This window comes from Leucopleurus acutus (genome assembly GCF_964270905.1).
Source record: "Leucopleurus acutus genome assembly, chromosome: 2".
In the NCBI taxonomy this organism is placed as follows: domain Eukaryota; kingdom Metazoa; phylum Chordata; class Mammalia; order Artiodactyla; family Delphinidae; genus Leucopleurus; species Leucopleurus acutus.
The window spans coordinates 187,144,208-187,168,974 of record NC_139143.1 but is presented as its reverse complement, the minus strand read 5'-3'; the positions used below and the strand labels follow the sequence as shown (position 1 = coordinate 187,168,974).

General features: G+C 41.6%; 1 protein-coding gene across 1 annotated transcript in view; it reads right to left on the bottom strand.

Moving 5' to 3' along the window:
• Nucleotides 1–24,767, bottom strand: part of RERE (arginine-glutamic acid dipeptide repeats) — a 426,659-nt gene that overhangs the window by 194,396 nt on the left and 207,496 nt on the right. The gene's annotated exons all lie outside the window — the stretch shown is intronic.

Here is a 24,767-nt window from a genome sequence, read left to right as displayed (position 1 = left end):
GACTATAGTATGTACTAGTTATGAAATCTGAAAATGTAGACATAGTATCAATACTATCATTTAAAACATGGGGGAAGCATAGGGAGAGCACAAACTAAACGTTTTTTTAAATACTCTTCAGTAATCATAACTGGTGAGCATGGGATTAATACTGTTACTCTGAGACAGCTGTTTGGGTAAGGTGAGATAAAGAAAATAATGACAGGATATTCTAATTTTGTCACTCCTGTGTGCCTGAGAATCAGGAATCTCTGTGTGGAAGATACAGATGGAATACAGATGAGGTAAAAACTCTATAATTCTGAATTTGAATTAGAAATATCAGTATGCAGCAATGAAGACCCAATGCAGCCAAAATTAAATAAATAAAATAAAAAATTTAAAGTCTATGCAGTTTAAAAACAAAGAAATAATCAGTATGATTGATAAAGTATCACTATAATAGATAATGTTTCCCAGCTCTGTCCACTGAAATTTTAGAAATTTTCATGTAATTTATAAAAATCCAAAGATCTAGACATAATGACCAACCCAGTAGAAATGAGTCCCAAACAGCCCAGAATGTGCTCTTGAAATATCATTTCTCACTAAAAGAAACCATGGAGTCTAGAAGAAATGGTGATTCCAGGTCTGGTGTGGAAATGCACAAGATGGGGATGGAGCAGTTAGACATACAGATAGCAAGGACATTAGACCACTAGGGTCATATCAACGACTTAGAAGCCAACTTGGAGAGGCTCCCAGTAGCCAACGATGGAACAATCTGGGCTTCAATAAGGATTAAGAATTGCAATTATTTGAAACCCATCAATATCTTTAAGGGTACCCAACGCATTATTTGAAAAGTGGGTAAAAAGAAAGAATCAAGCTTTTATCCTGTCTTTCCTAAATAAACGGTACAACTGGATAGGCAAATCATTGATGACAGGAAGCACTGCCATATGAAATTATTCTAGCTAATAAATGAAAATGAAATGGTAGAATTAGAATCTCATAATTTTGCAACACTCAAGGAATTAATGGATACAGGTAGTAAAATCCAAAAGCAAAAGGAGAAAAAACAAACAAACAAACAAACAAAAACCAGACATGACATGCTTCTGGTAAAAATTTACTACACCATTTGTAATCTTGCCCAAATGGGTCAGACTCAAGTCTGAACAAGCCTCTGGATCCAGCTATTAATGTGCAGGAAATGCAGTAGACAGAGGCACATGTTTACTGCACTAGCAATCAACAACATCTAGATTGTGGGAGATACTTCAGGTCAAGTGGCTTGGCTTTTTCAAAATAAATAAAGGGATGAATGAAGGGCGTGGGGGGGCGGGGGTGGGGGTGGGGAGGGAGAACTACAGATTATAAGATCATAGGCAAAACTAACCTGTGGTGTCCAGAGATCCACGCTTGGGAGATAAAACTATAAAGGAACATGAAGAAATCACTACTTTAAAAGTCAGGGCAGTGGTTAATTTTGTAAGGAAGGAGGGGACTGTCATTGCAGAGGAACTGGGAGATGGCTGGCAAAGTCCTATTTCTTCACCTGGGAGGTAGTTACACATTACAATTCATTAAACTATACATATGCTTTGTGTGGTTGTTTGTAATTGTGATTTACAGTAAGAAGATTTTTTTTTTTTTTTTTTAAAGAAACCACTAACAGACCTCACCTGCCTTCTGCCTAAGAAAAGGCATCAGCTAAAAGCTCTGGTAACCAAATGAGGAAACTCAGGAAAAGGGGAGCACACCTGAAAGGACAAGTCTCATCATGATAAAGTAAATGAACTTCATTTCTCAGGCAGATTTCAGCTGGAGACCAGATGCTGCAGATGCACTATGGGCAACAGATAAAAGATGTATTCTACCAATGTTCACAAATTTATACATTTCTTAATTATGTGGTTTCTAGTTAAAATACAAAATAGCAACCAAACCAAAAGAACTAAATTAGAAAATGTATGTAAGGAAATAGAGACAAGATATAAGAAAGCAGCTGGAATTGTCACAGGAATCTACCAAAGGAATGAATAGCTGCTGAGCGCGTTAACAGACAACAGATTGATCAGAATCACATCCCTGGAGTAAGAATACAGGCCAGGAAACTAAAATTTAAGAACAATTTTGAAATATAAACGAGTAAAACAAAACTCAGCATTAAATTATTTTCTCATACTCATAACAAATGCCACAGCTTCTGATGGAACAAATCCCTTTTCCAGTGTTTGGGTCTCATAAACCTAAGGATTCCTTACCACCTTCTCTCAGACACCCAACAGCTAGTTAATGAGCAGGAAATCCTGGCCATCCTGTCACCCATGTCCTCCTAATAAGTTCTATCTCTAACCCTAATTTTCTTAAAGCGTAATTCTGATCACGTACTCAACTGGTAAAAAACATCCATGGTTCCCCAACAACTAATCCAGTTTCTCAGCGTGACTTTCAAAGCCAGGCATATCTTTACTGCTCTATCTCTGACCGCTCTCTTGACCAAACCAAGCTAGACTCCAACATTCAACAAAAATATTTTGCCTCTATCTTGTGTCCTTAAAAAGCTTTTTCTGTTTTCCAGTCAAAATCCTTCCAACCCAGGGCTTCCCTGGTGGCGCAGTGGTTAAGAACCCGCCTGCCAATGCAGGGGACATGGGCTCGAGCCCTGGTCCGGGAAGATCTCACATGCCACGGAGCAACTAAGCCCGCGCGCCACAACTACTGAGCCTGCGCTCTAGAGCCCGAGAGCCACAAGTACTGAGCCTGCATGCCACAACTACTGAGCCTGTGCTCTAGAGCCCGTGCTCCGCAACAAGAGAAGCCACCACGATGAGAAGCCCATGCACCACAACGAAGAGTAGCCCCTGCTCGCTGCAACTAGAGAAAGCCTGCGCACAGCAACGAAGACCCAATGCAGCCAAAAATAAATAAATAAATACATAAATTTATAAAAAATCCTTCCAACCCTTCGAAGCTCAGCTCAAAAGCTGGGGTACCCTTGCCAAGTCCTACCCGTGGAAAGCACTCTCGCACTTCTCCGAGCCCCACTCTCTGCAAGTGTGTGGTGATCCCTCTATTCCTCTTGAACCACTTGAGTGCAGAGGCAATACTTTATTCATATGTTTACATTCAACAAATATTTATTAAGCTCCTACTATGTGCCAGAAACTGTATGGCCCTGGGTCTATAGCAATAAACAAATAGGCAAGCATCTCCCTCCCTCCCCCAACCACTTGGAGCTGACCATTCTTGAGAGAGAGACTAATTCATATCTTTTTCCTCCTACACAATGGACTTCCTATTATATACACAGTAATCATTTAATGAATGTTGGCTGAACTGTACAGAAACATTTAAGAGAAGAAAGTAACATACTGGGGTAATTTAAAATAAGTCATTAAAAATCCTCATTTCACTTGAGGAAAAAGAAGACCATCCAACCTCCAAATCTGACATATTCCAGTACTTCTCCTTTTCAGAAACGTCTGCCTCTTTAAAATTTCACCAGAAGTCCTTGTAAGGTACCTGAGCTAGAGAAGTCCCCAGATCCATCCTTCCTATGCCCTCCTCTAAGGGCAGTTGCCCTTTCCAGTCCCTTTAGGTGGCCATGTTTGTTTTACGTGACTCTGGCCTAGAGCCTACAGCTGACTGCATGAGGTGCGACACCTGATCCAGAAAAATTCCCATCCCTGAGCAACCAGCACGTGTGATCCAGGGCAAAAAGATAACCCGTGCCAGGTTCCCTCAGCAACACGAAATGGCAACTAAGCAACATCAGTTAAAGTAGAGCTCCAGATGCACAGATGCTGTAAGGTAGAGATGGACCTTTTATTTCTCTTTTCCAAACAAAACCTCCATAAACTGAAATCCAAATCGTCCTTCAAGAAGAAACAGGGGCCCAGAGCTTCTCTCATGGAGCCTCCCTTTGACCATCTTCCCTGGTGACCACCAAATGCACCACCTCAGAACGCAGCTTGAGAAACCACAGCCCAGGTAAAAACCAAATCGAGTTGGCTAAACTGCAAAATATTCATTAACATTTTCGTTCGTTCACTCATTCATTCAGTGACTATGTGCTGAATGCCTGAGTGCTAGATCCTGTAACAGTCACAGAATAAGACAAATGAGGCTTTTGTCCTCAAAGAGCTTTTGTTCCACTGGCGAAGGGAACACAAGCCAACTATTGAGGAAATTCTAGTGTTCTACTGGGGAAAGGAAAAAAAATACAGTCATACCTTGTTTCACTGCACTTCTCTTTGCTGTACTTCGCAGATAACTGCATTTTGTTTTTACAGATTAAGGCTGTGATAACCCTGCATCAAGCAAGCCCAGCGGCGCCATTTTTCCAACAGCATTTGCTCACTTCATGTCTCAGCGTCACATTTTGGTAATTCTTGCAAGATTTCAGACCTTTTCATTATTATTATATTTGTTATGGTGATCTGTGACCTTTTATATTACTACTGCAAAAAGATTATGACTCCCTGAAGGCTCGAGTGATGGTTAGCATTTTTTAACAATAAAGTATTTTTTAATTACAGTATGTATTTTTTTAGACATAATGCTATTGCACACTTATTAGACTATAGTATATTGTAAACATAACTTTTATATGCACTGGGAAACCAAAAAATTGGTGTGACTCTATTGTGATACTGCTTTATTGCAGTGATCTGGAAACAAACCCACAGCATCACCAAGGTCTGCCTGTGAACCAACAAGGTAATCTAGGGTGATGATCAGTGTCATAAAAACAAGAAAGATATTAAGACTGGGCAACATCTTAGAGAATGACTAAGTAGGAAAGAGGCTGAAGCCATGGATAAGGTAGTCAGAAAAATCGTCTGGAGTAGGCAACACTTGAGCTGAGACCTGAAAGATGAAGAGCCAGTAACTCAAAGACAGAGAGCAAACCCATCAAATCAATAAACAGCCTACGACCCACCAAGAACAGTACTAGGGACCACGGAGAATATCAGGAACGTTTAAAACACAGTTCATTCCCGCAAGTTTCATGTCCATTCAGGGAGCTAAATTAACTCACGACACAAGTTTCATGAAACTGTACAGAATGAAGCAAAAAGCCAGAGGAGCCCTGAAGCCAGCGGGAAAGGTGAACTGCTTTGAAGCCTGCAGGCCAGTCACTGTAAGGCCAAGCTAGTCGATTTGGAATTCTGATTCTGCTGCTGATGCAAAAAGTACATCAGCCATGCCTTTACGCTTTCCAAAGTAAAAGCTGAAAACTTTCTCATCTTAATTAGTTCACACTTAGAAGGAAATATGAAGGCAATGCTTCCAGGCAGCAGGGTAAACACACTGTTAATTTGCTAGTCTGGAAAACCTAGTCCTCAAATTGCATTTCCTCCACTTAACTAAGTAACTAAGGTTCCTTGACTTCCCGCACCTGCAGTCTCCTCAGCCATGCTAATTCACAGTTGCTGCTTCCCTCCCACTGACCACATGCTCACCCAGAATCCTCCAGCAGTTTCTTTTTCTGGAACAGCTGAAGAACTGCTGAGTAGAAAGAGTTGCCAACCAATTAGTCTCCAAACCATCCCGACTCAACTGTATTGTTCTGTCAGTGTCCGGAGCAACTGAAAGTTATTCAGCTATTTCAGATGTCAGGAACTGAGCAGAGTTTCCCAAATGTTTGTTCACTATAAAGAAGAAAACCAGTTGGGCCTCTTCCAACCGAGACTCTGAAGAGAGGGCTGCAAGAGTCCCGTGGTGCTGCCATCAGATCCACTACATCTTGTCCCAACTTCCACAGGGCCACAAGAAAGTAAAGATCAAGCCACCTGCGCCAGCAGGCAGTTAAGGCAAGTTTTTCTCTGTGAATAGCTTGGTGGTGTGAAGAGGCTTTTCTGGGATAAAACAAGAGGAAAAGGTACATATGCTTCAAATGGAATGGTCCCCAAAAAAAACCAGATGGTCTTAAAAGCAAGAAAAGCCCCGACCCTCCCGGCAGCCACTGACCATCTGCGACCAAGTAAGTTTTCCCACTGACAATGAACAGCAAACCACCATCAGCACTATCTTCACTGATTAAAGGAAAAACAAAAAGCCAACTAGTACCTCTGGATGAAAAGCCAAGCACAATCATCTATTTTCAATGCAAAACTGTCTATACAAGTCAATTAACGGACCTTGCCTATCACCATCCCACATCCAAATCCAGCCACTGTAACTAAAAAGTATCCATATGATGAGAACTACTCTAAACCAACCATTAGTGGTAAGAGTTTCCCCACCTAGAACCCACTTTCTTCTCCCTTCCACCACACCTATCTGTAAAAGCCAACCGCAAATTCAGCAGTTCGTTAGGACACCTCCTCGTGAACCTTACCGATGGACAGGTTCCATCATTTTGAGCCTTCTCAGCAATGCACACATACCATGGCAAATACACTGCTTTTTAGCTACTTTAAAGACATTTACTTATGCCCTGCACCTCTCACAAACATTTGCAGGTAAGAACTCTGATTTTCTCTTACAGATGCAGCTATCATTCTTTTTTAAATCTCTTCCTCATGCTTAGTATCAAATGCTACAATATAAGAGGGTTTAATACACAAGGGCTTAATTCACTGGAAGGAAACACAGACTTTTATAATAGGAAAAAATATTGCAATGCCAATGTAAAGTATTACACTCATAGTGAAGATATTTTACCATACTTCCTCTTCTCAATGAAAGAGGACAATGAAATTAAAACTGGAAAACACAAACAAAATTCAGCTAAATAACAAGCCACTTCATTCTAATAAACTTGTCTTTTAAAACCCTCCCTACAGCTTCCACCCTGTATGCATTTGCATTTACAAACACACATACTGGTATACACTACAACATACAAAAGAGGATCATGCCAATTCCAAACCAATAAAAAGGTACCTTTTAAAAGTCATCTTTGTAGGGCTTCCCTGGTGGCGCAGTGGTTGAGAGTCCGCCTGCCGATGCAGGGGACATGGGTTTGTGCCCCGGTCCGGGAAGATCCCACATGCCGCACAGCGGCTAGGCCCGTGAGCCATGACCGCTGAGCCTGTGCATCCGGAGCCTGTGCTCCGCAGCGGGGGAGGCCACAGCAGTGAGAGGCCCGCGTACCGCAAAAAAAAAAAAAAAAAAAAAGTCATCTTTGTAAAGAGTCCTACTTCTACATCTTACCCTAGGAGAATCAAACAATGATATTTGCAAGAAGATAATTCATGTTGGTTTAAGACGAACTGTAACTAAACATAACTGAATTCACAAATTTAGTTCTAAGTTATGAAAATATAAGGAAATTTAAAATCTGTTGAAAATGTTCTTTTCTACAAATGACAACCATATAATCTCTTACATCATTAGACTCTGCTTTTAGCATTCTCAATATGTTTTTCCATCTGAGATATGCAGTAAGTCTCCTAATGCCAGAAATGGCTGCAGTGCCTTGGGTCATTACTACTCAGGAACTGGGTGCATTTGTGGATCTGATTCTGTGCTGAACTGTACTACAGTTTCAGACACGTCCAACTGTGGCAGAGATTGCTGGCTGCCTAACTCAACCTCCACTCCCCCCACTTTCCTTAATAATAGAACCCCTATATTACTGGACAGTCAAAACCAACTCCCACCTCCCCTGAAGATCTACATAAACTGAAGTTGTTAGGCAGGGGTACTAGGAAAGCTCTGGAATGGGCCCTCCTCTTTCAGCTGCCTGGCTAGAGTGGAGAACCAGTTTCCCCCAATCCACTGCAGAGTAATACTTTTATAAAAAACACAAGTAAAATAGTGTGGCAATGTCAAATGGTTATAAAAGTTTCTAAACGGTTACTTTCTGTACTCAATACGTGGTGGCCTAGTAACAGACAGTTCAGTCCATGGACTACGATTCAGATAACACTGGCCTAGAACATTAATCTGACCACTGTAGCTGCAATGGCCATCTGTGACCATGAGGAACCCCTGAGAATGGAAACCATGCACTAACGACAATGGTGCAGACTGTAGGAAACTAGATACCTGACGATCATGGTCACTCTCTCAACTCTGGATGGCACACCTTGGAAAACACCTTGTTTTATAGGAGAATACAGACTTTTTACTACTGTGATTTGGGTTTTTATTATATACAGCCAATCGACATAACAGACACTCCTACATGTGCAGACCACTGCAAAATTTCCAAAGTGCTATATTACCTCTTTTTACTCTCACATGAGAATAACCCCACTGTGAAGTAAGCAAGACAAAGTATTATCTCGATTTGACAGACAGATGGAAACTAACATTCTAAAACATGAAATAGCTTGCCTGAAGTAACACCTAGGAAGCACTGATAGCAGAACTGAAAACAGAAGCCAGCTGCCTGCTCTTTCCATAAGAGCAATCTACCTCTCAGTGAAGTGAAATCACTTAATCATGATCACAAGCAAAATAAAATAAATGAGCAGGGGTGTGTACTTGCAACAAATTACATAAAGTGTGTATGCCGCTGGGTAGTAAGATACAACAAAAACACCATGGTCAACTAGTGAAGACAAAAACCAGATTTAACGGCTGTGGTGTCCTACTTCATTTGTAACAAAGCATGTGTGAAAAGGAGCTGGAGGGGCAGAAATCACAATTTTATAATAATTTAGCCAGAAATGTAGCAACTGAACTAAGAGCAAATAATACATAGCACACTAGTTTAGGTTATGACATAAACCTTCAAACCCTGGTCTCAAATAAAACTTGAAACCCTAATATTCTATCTGGATATGAACAGAATCTGTCAGTAAGTAATAATGTTTCTTAAAAACAGTTTGCATAATTATTGAAGGACAGTAATAACAATACTGAACTTTAATATAAACCAGACTTCTGAGATCCACTGTCAATCAAATGAGTTTCCGTACTCTTCCTTCCATGGTGAAGAAAGGCTGGCACAGAGCCATCCCCCTCACTTCCCAGGATGCCTTGTGAGCAAAGGCGTATTAAAAAGCATATTTAAAACCTGAAGGGCTTCCCTGGTGACACAGTGGTTAAGAATCCAACTGCCAACGCAGGGGACACGGGTTTGGGCCCTGGTCCAGGAGGATCCCACGTGCCGCGGAGCAGCTGGGCCCGTGAGCCACAACTACTGAGCCTGCGCCCTAGAGCCCGTGAGCCACAATTGCTGAGGACTACCCGCCTAGAGCCCGTGCTCCGCAACGGGAGAGGCCACCACAGTGAGAAGCCCGTGCACCACAACGAAGACCCAACGCAGCCAAAAATAATTAATTTAATTAACTTTTTTTAAAATTCTAAATAAAAAATAAATAAAAGCTGATGGTTAGGATCAGACATCCCATCTGTTGACTGTGGACTAATTTTTATCTGGGTAAGTTTTCTTTGCCTACGTGGTTATCAAACGTTTTATTTCATCAGCAACAAACACTAAAGTATTTGCCCATATCAATATTTATCTGTTAAATACTAAATCAAACAGAAGCTATACTTTTCAGTACACAGAGATAAAAAGGTTCTTCTGCTGTCTTAAATATTTTGTTGCAATATTTTTAATTTTAAAAACAAAAAGAAGACCCACAAGAAAAATTAGGACATGAATTTCAATGTATTTTATTATGCACATTTACCCTTTCAAAATTTCTCTACAGATATAAGCTGATTACCAAAGAAAAAAACAAGCTGAGAAAAACATTTAATTGCTCTTGGTATGTAAACATCTTATAAAAATCCTCCAGGATCATTAGTGAGAATGAGTTCTTTCAAGGAATACCTATCTATCAGTGCACTATACAAGAACTATTAAGGTCAGGATGGGGGCGGGGGAGGGAGTTACGGAGAGAGATTAATAAAATATTCACCCCCTCAAAATAACACAGGAAAGAAAACAGGAACTGCCCACTAACTCTGCAAACCACAAGCCCCTTGCAGAATCATGAAGCTACAGTGAAGTAGGAGAGAAAGCTTTGGAGGGACTCCTTCAGAGGAAAAATCCTCAAGAGTTTATACTAGCTCAGGGGTCAGCAAACTACCGGCCCACAGGCTATTTCCCAGCCCACCTATTTCTGTAAACAAAGTTTTACCAGAACACAGCAACGCTGTCACATACTGTCTGTGACCAACATGAGTAGCAGCCACAGAGAAGACAAAACTGAAAACATTTCCTATCTAGCGTTTTACAGAAAAAGCTTGCACCCTATCAGCTACCTGAGCGATAACACAAAATAAGATGCGCTTCTCTGGGAACTGATAGGAACGAGCCTCTTTTTCATAAACACCTTTGTGTATATATACGTAGTTTTAGTTCATGAGATGTAAAAGTTGCCTACAAAAAAGCTGACCCAAGCACAAAATGTCTCCAACCAGTATCCCAGACACAAAATAGCCTGTAACCTAGAAATCTAGTGAACTGCACTGTATTTCATCTCCCTTATAGAGAAAACCCAATACGAATAAGAAAACAAATTTCTCTAATGAATTAACCTTCCGGGATTTATGATTTGGTGTGATGTATCTTTGGAAACGATGATGACACAGAGTATGTGACAGTGCTTAAGTACCTCCCCCACCAAAGACCTGGAGAAATTTCAAGTTCAGTACCCCCAGAGGTCAAAAGCATTATTAAACTCCACAGATGCCCAGGGCATGCGCCAGCAGAAAGAGAAAGTTAACCAAGTTTCACCTCTCACTGCTTCCATGGCAAGTTTAAACAGCAAGCGCTAATCATTTAATTTGTACTGATGCTAATTTTTCAAAGCAAGTTCATGAATTTTCAAAGAAGTTCATGTTGCTTCTTGTTAAACCAGATCTCTAAAATGATAACCCAAACAATAAGCCAATGAGCAGAAAAAAATACATAGAACTAGAAAACTGGGTAGAATAATAACCAGTGTGTTAAATTCCATGACTAAAAGATTTAGATACAAAGGCATTTTTCCCTGCAATCTCACTGTTACAAGGTTACTGTCAGAGGAAAGGAGTAAGGCCTGCAGCACAGAGTTTCTCAGTCAGATTCACAGCAGAGCTATATATCGAAGTACACAGTCAGGAGACCTGATCAGGACAATAATCAGGTCTGTAAAGCAAGGGAGTTTCACTGTAATTTTGTAAATAAACACTTCAGTGGATTTTTTTTTTAATGATCAATCCTCTTTTGTTTTGTTTTTAATGATCAATCCTGTTGATAGTTTTCTAGTCCATCTTCTGAAAGAACCCATTCCTCTGGCTCAACTCACTGCCTGATATTCAGCAATCACTGTTAGGATAATTACATTTCCTCAAGAAACAGCAGAAAGGCATCATTTCATACAAGCAAGAAATAAGACCAGAGGCTGTCTAGGTTTCAGCCCTTCCGCCATTCTCCCCAAAATATAAAAGGGCAATGTGTCTCCTTCTTCCAGAGAAAGCGATATGCTCAGAACAATTCCAATTGCACTCAAGATAGCTTAATAAAACAAGCTGAGGGCTTCCCTGGTGGCGCAGTGGTTGAGAGTCCGGACGCCTGCCGATGCAGGGGACACGGGTTCGTGCCTCGGTCCGGGAAGATCCCACATGCCGTGGAGCGGCTGGGCCCGTGAGCCATGGCCGCTGAGCCTGTGCTCCGCAATGGGACAGGCCACAACAGTGAGAGGCCCGCGTAACGCAAAAAAAAAAAAAAAAAAACTTAAGACTGTGTTCTCGAGATCACCGTGACAGGACACAAGGGTGTATTCTGAAGGCTTCCTCACTGGGGTCATACAGTGTACGGTGAATCAGCTACGCCACCCATGTCCTGTACTTACTCATTCAACGAGAATGAACTGGACAGAAGCATGAGCTGCGAATCTGGTCGGGAAACAGGAAACAAACAATTCAAAAAAGCAGCACAACAAAAGATGAGGCCGGGAGGAAAGATGGAACAGAAGAGAAAATAATTAACTATCTGTAGGAGAGTGGCTGCCTACAGCGAGTGGCAGGTGGCACCTGGAGAGCACTCCAGCCCTGCAGCACATGCACTGTGGAGCTGGGAGGGGGTGGGCTGCAATTGTTCAGAAGCAGCATCTCTCTCCCCAGGGAGTCTTGCACCCAGGAGCCGGCCAGAGTCTGCTGGGCCCTGAGGAGCTTTCCCAAGGCAGAGCCTCTCCAGGGCAGCTGTGCGCCCACTGGGGCGGTGTGCCACGCACAGAAGCCACTTCCCACGCCCTGTCACTGAGGTCAGCCATGCTTTCAAAGACCTCTCTCTCTTTCCAGCCTTTCTTCATTAGCTTCCCTTCCCTCCCAACCCTCTCCCCTCCACACAAGATAAAGGGATTTTTTTAATCGGATCAGTTTTCCAGGGAAGCAGAAATGTGACTGTACACGGTTCTTTAGCCTCATCTCACGATTCCGCAACAGGGACTAACATCTCTCAACATGGCTTTGTCCAGCTGACCAGGCTCTTTCTGCAGCTGAATAAAAAAAACTTTAGAAACAGTTCTGTCTCCACCAAAATAGTACAAATACATCACACCACCAATTCTGGAATACTGAAGCAGAGTCTTATCTCCCTTCAGACAGAATGTAGAAGGGCAGAAGGCTTCAAGCTTCATCCAGAAGATTCCAACTCTACAAGTCCCACGGACAAGTCCCCTTGTGCTTCCACACAACGATGCCCCTGCGGAAGTCCGCCCAGCCTGCTGGACAGCGGCAAAGGACTACTCACAAAAGCTCTTCCTTCTCTTCATTCCCCATCCTTTGTATTGTACTGGGACCAGTGACACCACCAGCACCAAAAAGAGAAGGAGTGCTAGTTTCTTTTTTCCGTCCCTGAAGCTCACAAGATGGGGTTGCTTTCTTTTTCAGCTGGTTGGTGGGTGTCAGCCACCTAATTAATACCCCCCTTCTCGTTAAAAGCTACCCCTAAAAAGCAAGTCGATCTCTTATATAATTTTATTCATAAGGAAAGAAGACAAAACTCAGCGTACATTAATCAATGTGTCAGGCTGACGTAATAAGCCAGATGCATTTGATGTTTGCTAAGGGTATCACTAAAATAATCTGTTAGCCACCCACCTACAGCTACAAAAGAGAAAAACAGAACAAAACAAACAAGGCTTTTTCAAGAATGTGTATATGTGCCCAACACTTTGTTTAGTAACTCCAAAAGATACAAAACCACTTAGGCAAAAGTAAGCCACAAACCTATTCAAGAGCATTGTAAAATGCAAGGGAATTATCCAAAGGGCTGCACCGCCGACTGAATAATTTTAATACAGGATGCCCAGCAAATCTCCCTGTATGCTGCCAACAGATCACCAGCAGAGGCAAATCCAGATGATGAAACATTGTAAGAAGGGCCCTTTTTAATAATTTAGCCCATCAAGGAATGAGTATTGATTCTTGTTTTCAGCAGAAGGAGAGTGTTATCTTCAGCTTACAGCTCAGGGACAGCCTCAGGGGATTTAATCACAGTCCCTTTCCTGCCATGAGATCCTTCAGCTGTCACTGTGCATTCTTTGTCATTCTTCATCCACTTCTAGAGAACCCCTGGTCTCAAAGATGTGTCTTCCCTACTTAAGCCACAGAAGCCATAGCAGCATTTCAAGTTTTACATATTAAGCCTGTCTGTCTATTATCATTTGCCAACTGTTCTTGTCCTAAATAATTTTAACAATGCATCAGATATCTTTGTGAACTTCCATCTTGTTTGTTAACAAATCTACTAAATATCTTAAGATCAGATTGATATTCCATCATAATGGTAAGTGTGCCGATCGATCTATGGACGTGTGCAAACATTTTAATACAACCAAGAAGACGCTACTAAGAGAAGGAAAAACCAGGCAGAAGCAGTATAGGTATCAACCACTCTTTCCCCATTCCAACATGGAAGGATATAAAGTCCCTAAACTTGAGGAAAAATTAACCAAAACAATAAATTTAGTGGTAATACTAAATTTAAGGGTATTCCTGCATCTTTATATATTGGAAAAATATTCAAAACCAAAAAAATTTTTTAGACTGTAAACAAGCCAGCAATTTCTGATTCAAGTATAAATCAAACTGCTCTCATCCCTGACAGAATGTTCTGCACTCCAGTTACACTATCCTACTACTCCACTAACGTCACTCAACTTCTATTCTGTTGTCGTGGACAACCAGCCCCACCTTCCACTGAGTGTGTGAGACTGGGAGGTGGAGGCAGCCATTTCTGCTGCTCATTTGTCTTTGGATGTGATTCCAAAGCGTCCCTCCATGATCCTGTAGATCAAGGTGCTGTAATCCTGAGGGCTTCAGCACTCCAAGGTCACCACACACATCTTCTATTATAGGACACCAAAGGGATTGTACACCTGCCTTTCTAGGTCCTTCTGCTTTTCCACCCAGACTGTAAATTGTTACAAGGCCCTGGGGCAGTGCAGCAGCGGCTCCATTCCATTCAGGCCTCAAGGAGCGTCAGGGCTGTCAGGAGGCTGCAGCCAAGGGCAGCGGCCTCACCAATGACAACACCTCCCTCTCTGTGGCCAATGAGCCACTCTCCTGTTGTAAGATCACAGCAAGTTCCCCTCTAACAAAGACTTAAAGAGCCAAAAACCATCAAATTAAAACAAAAATACAGGGGCCTCTCTGGTGGTGCAGTGGTTAAGAATCCGCCTGCCGATGCAGGGGACACGGGTTCCAGCCCTGGTCTGGGAGGATCCCACGTGCCGCGGAGCAACTAAGCCCGTGCACCACAACTACTGAGCCTGTGCTCTAGAGCCCACGAGCCACAACTACTGAGCCCGTGTGCCGCAACTACTGAAGCCAACACGCCTAGAGCCTGTGCTCCACAACAAGAGAAGCCACCGCAACGAAGAGTAGCCCCCGCTCACCGCAACTAGAGAAAGCCCACGTGCAGCAACGAAGACCCAACACCGTGTTAATGGTCCACTCAGTCACATTTAATGTATTCCTTTTTAAAACGTCCCTCTTTATCTGATTAAAAAACAATAATAATGTGCTTTTTTCCTATTTTGTAAATGAAGCAAACTATTAATTCAGTGGTTAAGAAGCAACTTCTTGGAGCCAAGAACTGCTCTGAGCACTGCAAACAAAAAGATGAGTGAAACACAGCCCCTTGATTTTCTTTTGTGTGTGGGGGGGGGGGGGGCAGGGGGGTGCCGCACCGCTTGACTTGTGGGATCTTAGTTCCCCGACCAGGGAACGAACCGTGCTCTCGGCAGTGAAAGCGCTGACTTCTACCAACTGGACCGCCAGGGAAGTCCCAACAGCCCCTCGATTTAACATTGCCAAAACGACAGATTATGCAGTTGACTCTTGAACAACACGGGTGTGAACTGCATTGAACTGTGTGGATCCACTTATATGTGGGGCTTTTTCACTAGATACACAGTCAGCCCTCTGTGTCTGAAGATGTGGAATCCGTGGATACGGAGGGCTGGCTATGGGACGTGAGCATCCACGGATGTTGGCGTCTGAGGCAGGTCCTGGAACCAGTCCCCCACAGATACCAAGGGGCAATGTATGTACAAAGGAGTCATGCATGATGCCAGGGATGCTGGCTAACTGTCTCCCTCAGAGAGGAGCAAGAGATGGGGAGGTGAAAGCAGGAGAGGGCTAGCTTTTATTTTCATTTCAATGCATATCTTAAATGTTTTAACAGACTCATTTTCTGGATTACCTATTTTATAATTTCATTAAGAGTTTCAAGCTACATGATTTTGACTCTGAATGTTTACATACAATCAAAAACTAAGCAGTACTACGATAATTATCACAAGCTAGTACGTAAACAAGATAAACCCAATATGCCACGGTGGTGCCAGGTAAGGGCAAAGTCACAACATGGTAGCTACACTTAGAGAGGTTTCTCAGTGATAATAACAAAAATGAAATCAAGAGAAGAACTGAGTCACCACAAGGAACCCAGTAATCTAAACACATTATACACCAGCCCCTGGCCCCCAATAATCTGGGCCATAAGCAATCAGTAACAAATTTATGTCACAAGTGACTGTCATTTCATCAAAACATCATCACCCATTCTATCAAATTAATACTGGTAGTTAGAGTTTTATTGGTTTTGTAGTTTGGTTTGAATTTATTTATAAATTGTCTCTGAACGCTATATTAGGGATTTAAACATGCAGATTATACCTAATTTGTGTGCTGGGGAAGGTAGGAAATTAAGTTAAAATGGGAGAACCACAAAAACAAATTTTTTAAGGGCATAAAATACTGAGGTTTAAGAAACGTAAGAGGCCCTGGAACTGCACTAAAAGAACTCTACATCCTGCAAAGGACAGGATCGGATCTGCAACTATAACAGTCACTGGTGGCAGACTTCCACGTGCTAAAGCTGGCTGCCCATAAGATATCCCGGGGAGTGCTTGGAAAAACTGTGGATTCCTGGGCTTCACTCCAGAACTACTGAAGTAATACTCTGGCTTTAAAAGTGAGGAAACTGAGGTGCAACGAGATGAAGTAACTTAATCACTAGTAAATGTTGCCAACATGAATCAAACCAACACCATTATTTCAGCAGTAAAAATGTGTATTTTTTAAAACCACTTCCATGATCTATTACTTCTAAGCAGCTCTTCTCTCCTCTGGAGCGTAAAAATGGAAAAAAACACCATTACAGGTTTTTCCTCTTTCTACAAAAATAATGAAAATTCATTAAGTCCTTGTGTTGCTAAAAATGAAAAACACCCTGAGGGCTCAAATGTTCTGAGGGCTTCCTCCTCACCCGCCTGCCTCTCTCTCTCTCTCTCTCTCTCCCTCCCTCCCTCCCTCCTTCCCTTCCTTCTCTTCCTCCCTCCCTCCCTCCCTCTCTCCCTTTCTTTCTTCCACTTGACTCAAAAATCCCACCTTTGAGTTAATGGTAGGTGAATTCTGATCTATTTCTCAAAGACAGAGTTTGAGGGGAAAAAGAAAAAGAAGTGCATTCCACAATCACCACAGTGATTCAGGCAAAAAATAAAATAGGTGCTAATATTAGTGGGTGAAAATCTGATGACAAACAGGATATTTACATGTTCTCAAAGTTTCCCCCTACCAATTACCTATTAATTACAAAGGGAAAGTTAGTAACTTATCCAAGTGATCCAAGTTGCTGTCACCAACAATGTGACAAATTGGTATCCCGTGTCCTCTAATGCAAGGCACTTAGGACACAATACCACTAACATAACAGCCCTGCCTAAAATGCATAACCTTCAGCTAATAACTAGGAAGCAGCAAACTACAAAAAACTGAACTGCACTCTTCCAAAACATGTCAATGTCGTGAAAGACAAAGAAAGGATAAGGAACTGTTCCAGATTAAAGGAGACCAAAGGGACATGGTAGACAGATGTGTGATGCTGGTTTGGATATTAGGCCAGAAAAACAAATTGCTACAGAGGGCATTACTGGGATCTGTGACAAAATGTGGATGTCTATAGATTCGATTAGTATTGTGGTGCTGTTAGACCTCCTGATTTTGATAACTATATAGTGGCTATATAAATGAATGTCCTTGTTCTTACAAAATACACACCTAAGTATTTAGGAGTAAACAGTCAGTCAAGATGTCTGCATTTTACACTCAGTTCAGAGCAATGGAATAGATTAGCGAGCCCAGAAACAGACTCACATAAATAGAGTCAACTGACAAAGGAGGAAAGGCAATGCAATAGAGAAAAGATAATTTTTACAACAAATGGTGCTGAACAACTGGATACCTACATGCCCTCCCCCACCCGCCCACAAAATAAAAGAACCTAGACACAAAAATCAACTCAAAATGGATCACAGACCTAAATGTAAAATGCAGAACTATAAAACCCTGGAAGAAGATAACACAGAATGAAATCTGAATGGCCTTGGGTATGGAGATCACTTTTCAGATTCAATACTAAAGGCACAATCCACGAAGGAACGAACTGATAAGCTGGATTCGTTAAAATGAAAAACCTCTGCTCTGTAAAAGACACTGTCAAGAAAAGCAAAGGACAAACCACAGACTAGGAGAAAATATTTGCAAAAGACACATCTGATAAAGAACTGCCATGCAAAACACACAGAGCTCTTAACGCTCAACACGAAAAATAAACAGCCTGATTTGAAAATGGGCCAGAGCCCCTAACAAAAGATACTCCACATCGTATGTCATCAGGAAAATGCAAATTCAGACAACAGTGAAATACCACTAGCAAGCCTAACAGGGCAGCCAAAATCCAGAACACTGACAACACCAAATGTTGGTGAGGATGTGGAGCAACAGGAACTTTTCATTCACTGCTGGTGGGAACGCAGACTGGTACGGCTAACTTTGGGAAACACTTTGGTTGTTTCTTAGAAAATTAAACACACTCTTACCGGACAATCCTGCAACGAGGCTCCCGAAGGAGTCAAAAACTTACATCCACGCAATAACCTGCTATAATGGATGTTACAGCAGCTTTATTCATAATTGCTAAACCCTGGAGGAACAAAGGTAGCTTTCAGTGGGTGAAAGGATAAACAAACTGTGGTACATCCAAACAATGGAATATTATCCAGCGTGAAGTGTCAGTCAACTGTTACGCCATGAAAAGACATGGAGGAATCTTAAGTGCATACTACGAAGTGAAAGAAGCCAATCTGAAAAGGTTACATATTGTATGATTCAAACTATATGACATTCTGCAAAAGGCAAAACTATGGAGACAGCAAAGAGATCAGTGGTTGCCAGGGGTCAGAAGGAAAGGAGGGATGAACAGGCAAAGCACAGAGGATGTTTAGGGCAGTGAAACTACTCGGTATGGAGCTCTAATAGTGGATACATGGCATTAGAAACTTGTCCAAACCCAAAGATTGTACAAGACACTGAAAGTGAACCCTAATGTAAACTATGCACTTTGGATGATAAGGATGTGATAATGACCTGTGGATTCACCAACTGTAATATATGTATCACTCTGGTTTTGCTAATGGGAGAGGCCACTCACGTATAGGGTAGGAGGTATATGGGAAATCTCTGTGCCTTCCACTCAATTTTTGCTGTGATCCTAAAACTGTTCTAAAAAATAAAGTCTATTTACAAAGAAAAGAAAGGAAAAAAATGACAAGTACCTGACATCCGATCTAACTGTACAACAGGAGATCAAAGATAAAACCAGAAAATGCCAACTTCCAGGCATTAGGCGTAACAATTTCTAGACTCTGGAAAGGATCAATTAACCTTAGGTATATTACTTAATCTTGACCCCAGGCCCTTAGAAAAATTGAAGGCCTTGATAGTTGTAAGAGATATTGTCACTAAAAATACTATGAGGTCCTAAAAGGAGGTGTAACACACAAAGTTTAAGCTAAACAAAACTGCAAGCTCTACACCTCCATGTGCTGAAATTTCTTTGGCAATTTATAATTAATAAAACTGATTCTGGAGAACTTGTAAAGCCTGGGAACTCCATATATTTGCTTAGGTATTTTTCAAACAGTACGGAACAGCCCTAAAAAGGCAAAGTTGAAGGGCCTAACAGTGCCTTTAGGTAATGAAGGGTGATGCATTATCCCTGAAAGAAGGGAAAGCTCAATAAAACCTAAACGTGATCATTATGTTTCATACAGATCTATGGCAACAGAAAGACTGCTTAAAACAGCAGGCAGTTTTTTAAAATCATAAGGTTATTCAAATCTGTGTTCTGAAAAATGTGGCTATCATGATGTCCCTTCTGTAAAAAAAAAAAAGAGCAGATGAATATAATGGAAGATAGCCTTAAGAACAAATTAGCTGACGTCCAGCTTCTAAGGGAGAGCAGACTGTGAAAACAACTTCTCCAAAGGAAAGGAATTCACCTGGAAGCAGGTTATATGCTCGCTAATACTAATACTGGTCAATTGGGTGTTTTAAGAATTTTTTAAACTTGCTACATTAAAATTCAACAGCTAGGGCTTCCCTGGTGGCGCAATGGTTGAGAGTCCACCTGCCGATGCAGGGAACGCGGGTTCGTGCCCCGGTCCGGGAGGATCCCACATGCCGCGGAGCAGCTAGGCCCGTGAGCCATGGCCGCTGAGCCTGCGCTCCGCAACAGGAGAGGCCACAACAGCGAGAGGCCCGCGTACCGCAAAAAAATAAATAAATAAAAAAATAATTCAACAGCTATAAATTATCTTTCATTTAGGGTAGATGGACTAATCCCTAAATTAATATAGCACCTGTATTGGCAATTTTTCTGAAAATCAGTGGTTTTAACACCTTTCACTACAATCAAATATAAAAGACAATGGTTATTTTTGGCATACTTAGTGGCAGTTGGGGAAGCTACAGTAAACTCTGAAAAAAGCAGGATATCCTTAAAACCTCCTGTACAGCTAGAGAAGCAACAAGATGACAGTTCTTTATAAGCACCAAGCAGGTAAGAAATATAATTAACTTTACTTTTAAGACAGCATTTTATAATAAATGTTCACTTTTAATTATTAAATGGTACCAAAAGTCCCAAGTATGAGAAGTACCAGTGCTAGAAATGATACTTTAAAATGATAAATGCCTTACGTAAGCAAAAAATAATACTGTTTTAACAGTGGCTTGAGACTCAGTCAAAAAGTTTAAACTAGATTATTAGGCAAAGTATTCTTAGCTTCTAAAGAAATAAATGGTGTTATCACATGGGCTGGCTCTAAGAACACCCAATGGTCAAGGAAGGTAGCAAGGAGCAATGGGAAGAACACCAACCAGAGACCCAAGAGATTGGGCCTAAGCAGCGCTGCATGAAGCAGGGGTTTGGGGTGAGCCACTGGACCCCGGCTTCCTGCTCTGTGTTGGTGAAGTAGGTCTGTCTAGATCAGGGGACTGGATTTATTCCAAGGGACATGCAAAGCCCAATTTCTCACACGCACAAAATTTTATCTGAAACAAATGCAGACTAACACACACACAGACTACAAGGGTCATTTTTCAAATGTACACAGATGCTGTTAAGTGAGAAGGGAGCTCATCGTTGGGGTCTGCTGGTCAGGCATTTTTTTTAACCAAAAGGACAGTAAGATAGGACCATCACAAGTGCTAACAGGAAAAGAAAACTCACCAATACTAAACAGGGTTCCCACACCATGCTGTTAACACCACCGTCCATCTATTCAGGGGAAAGGCCAGCCTGTAAAACTCTCAGTGGCAGAAGCCTTCTACTCTCCAAAGTGAATGAGCAGCAAGCACGTCAGCTGAGGAACTCACTAGTAAAGTGAAGGCAAAGGGGCATCGAGGCAGGGGTCACCCATGCAGTACAAAGTCAGCCAGGGGCACAACCAAGATTACCCATGGCCAGGTGAGTTCCTGAGTTAAACCTCAGTCCTGCCAGATTTTTATACAAAGGCAAGATTTTATATGAGCGCAAACCTCAAGTTTTCTCACGTACAAAATGAAATAAATATCACAGATTGTTGTGGAGATCAAACGGGTTAAGCTACGTGAAAAGAGTAGCAGTGTGCCTAGGCACAAAGTAAATGTTCCACGTTAGTTGACTTCCGTAACAGCTAGCTGATTCGAGGGTGTGTGTTTGTTTTTTCAGGGTTTTAATTATAGCCTTTACTTGGAAAATAGCCTCAATTAAAGAAATTTTTTAAATATTTATATAATTTTAATGGTTACTTTCCCGATTTGAGGTTTTAAGTGACCCACCTCAAGAGGCTTTAGAGAATAGCAGTTTTTAAATTTAATTTTTAAATTTTTTTCAACATTTTAGGAATCTACTGATTATCATCCATGGTTGAAAAGTATATATTCTCTCCAGGGAAATGCACGTACGTATAAGACTTTGCAAGCGATTCCAGAAAGTTCACAGACGCTCTTAAACTCAAGGAGACCACCTAGGGGCCTATGGGCTTCAGATTAAGAATGTCCAGAAAACTAGTGAATTATTTAACCCTGAGTCTGTACAACAAAACCCGCTGTGATAAGAGATAATGCTTAAGGAATGCTTATTATATGCCTGCATCATGCTAAGCAATCTAATAAATTACTTCATCACCTTTGTAACAACCCTTTGAGGTAAACAGTAGTAGTGTGCCCATTTTAGAGGTGAGAAGACTAAGGGTTAGAAAGGTTGATTAACGCATCCTATGTTACACAGGAACTCATCAAAAGAAAAAATTGTTCTCTAAAGGATAATGCCCCAAAAACAAAACCAGTCGTTAAAAAAATAATGACTTGGTTCAATCACTCACCAAAGAACATCTGGGCTCTTTCCAGTATTTTTCTATTGTGAATAAAGCAGCTATGAACATTTTTTTTTAGTAACTTAAATAAAACAGCTCGACCCACTACTGCAATGTTGTCTTATTTATATGTGTTAGCCACTCCACGGAGGTCTTAAACACACAAAAAGATACGACTGAAAAATAAAAATGCTAAATAACTAAATACCAAAGTGAGGAGTACTGATTTTTTAGTGAGGAGAGGATGGGTGCACCCAACAAGCATTCCAGCCCGCAGAGCCACGTTCATGACAGTGGAAATGAATGTGCATTTTAAATCCCCTTTAAATGGCTGCACCTTCTCTGCTTTGGACAGAGCCTCTGTCACGCCAATTAAACCCCCTGATACTGGGAACAGCTGGGAGTGCGGGATGATCTCTGTCCTGTCTGGGGAGGATCTGGGCAATGTTTTCTTTGCCTTCTCACCTCCCTCCCACCAACTACCAGTAAATCAGTAATTCTTGCTAGAAGACATCGAAGCTAACAGATTCTCGGGAACAAGTAAAAATGTTGCCCTTCTAGCACAAATACTTTTAAAATGAACAGATAAAAAATTAATAAAATTAAATCTTATGAGTTGATGCCATCATTTGTATACAGACAGAGATCACCTATACCTGAATGTGCAAAGGAAGTTAAATTATGATGCAATCAATGCTATCCTATAAAAACTAAATTAACAAAAACAGTCTATTAGGGAAGACATCTGGTGTATCACGGCAGGAAACATTAATGATATTGTCTGCAACCCTGTAATCAATTTTTTCTCCCAGTAGCTCTCTCATTACACTGTATTAGATGTGTGTGCCTGCAGGATTTATGAGAACTCCACACATGGAGGGGAGCTTGGCCAACTGGATCCAATTCAGATCCAGCTCAAATGACTTTGGCAGCATGAAGCGTTGTTAAAGAACAATCAATACGTTAGCTTTATGCAGCATCATCCTGACTGAAAGAAGATTTATCATCGTACTACAGAATTTTCTCCAACCTACATATGATGGTATCTGAGAATACCACCCATCATGAACTTATTTAAATCCCTAGAGGACACAATATTTTTACTGCTAAAAAAATAAATACTCATCATCACTAATGCTAATATAAAAAGTTTACTACATATCAATTATGGGCAAAACTTTAAATCCATTCGGCAAATCCTGGTTAGTGGGTATTGCAGTAAATGAAACAGTCTAACAATGACATTGACACTGATTAGAGAATAAAGATAATATTGGCCTGAAAGATAAAAACCATTTCTTTCTCTCTCTCTCTCTCTCTCTCTCTCTCTCTCTCTCACACACACACACACACACACACACACACACACACGATGGTAACTGGTAAAGGCTGAAGCTTTTGAAGTATGCAGTCAAGTTGGGACTCTGCTAATTTGTCCCTTAAGCTGTCAGTATCTCTCCAGGGATTAAAATTAGACTTTTATCCACTACGTTGGGTTTTATCTTCCATTGTGAATGGCTATTATATCAAGACTTCCAAGGCTTCCATAATGTGAACCTTTTTCTCTGGTCTAATTCTTGATAAATTACAGTGGCAACTATCTAAACATGAAAATGTTGTGACAATTATTCCTGATTTTATTACAATTATTTATGTCCCATCCCATTGTCTTGGTCCTCTTCATTTTATGCACGGATGACAGTCCTAGCCACCTAATTGCAACTTTTACAGTCTTTCCCCACTCCACACTCTACCCAATGAATCTTCCTAAGCAGTGATCTGCAGATCGGCCTGCCCGCAATAAAAAAGCCTGCAAGGCTCTCTTCGGCCTAGAACATAAAATGTCACCTTGTCTAACCTTTCAGACCCTCAATGATCCGGCCCCATTTTGTATCCCCACCTCTGCCTCCCAGGACCCACTAACCTGTGCTCTTCTTTGACGTCCTGCGGCATCTTCTCACAACTCCCAGCTTCACCAGGCTCACTGCCTACGTTGCTTATAAGGACAGGCTGACACGTACACCTGGCGAGCTGAGCTCCTCCACTCTGCCTGCCCACGTGTTACTGGTGTACCAAAAACACACCCGGCTCCTCAGTACCTAGCTACCTTCCCAAAACTTTCCCAAGCGCTGCTACAGGCCATCAGGAGTGCTCTCTTTTCCTAGTCTCAAGATACTAATATGCTACACGGCAAATGAACAAGTCGTTGCATATTGCCAGTATCTGGATCTGTGCGTGCATGTACGAGGGCTATTCTCTTGTGTTATTTTCTAATCAAGCATGAGTTTGAGCCCCAGGGTCAGATTAGGTAAAACAAGGAAAAGACAGGTCTTAACCTTCTTTAGTGACTAGCAGCGGTCAATCAGAACAATAAACACCTGTCCTTCAGAAAACTTGAGCATTAAATCCTCATGAAGGAAGGAAAATGAAGACAGGTGTGTACACCGAGCTTCCAGAAAAGGTGAGGCACACGGCACAAAAGTAACCCTCGTGGATCACTAACACCAGGCCCTGTGCTCCAGGGGACAAAGAGCTGAAGACACTGCATCCTGCTTCACCTCACGTAACGCCCACATCATCACCGGGTAACAGAGGATTTGCCGGGGTACAGCTGAGAGCACTCCATCTACTCCCCAACCCAAGCCTTTCAAACGTTTATTCTGTATCCGGCCCTGC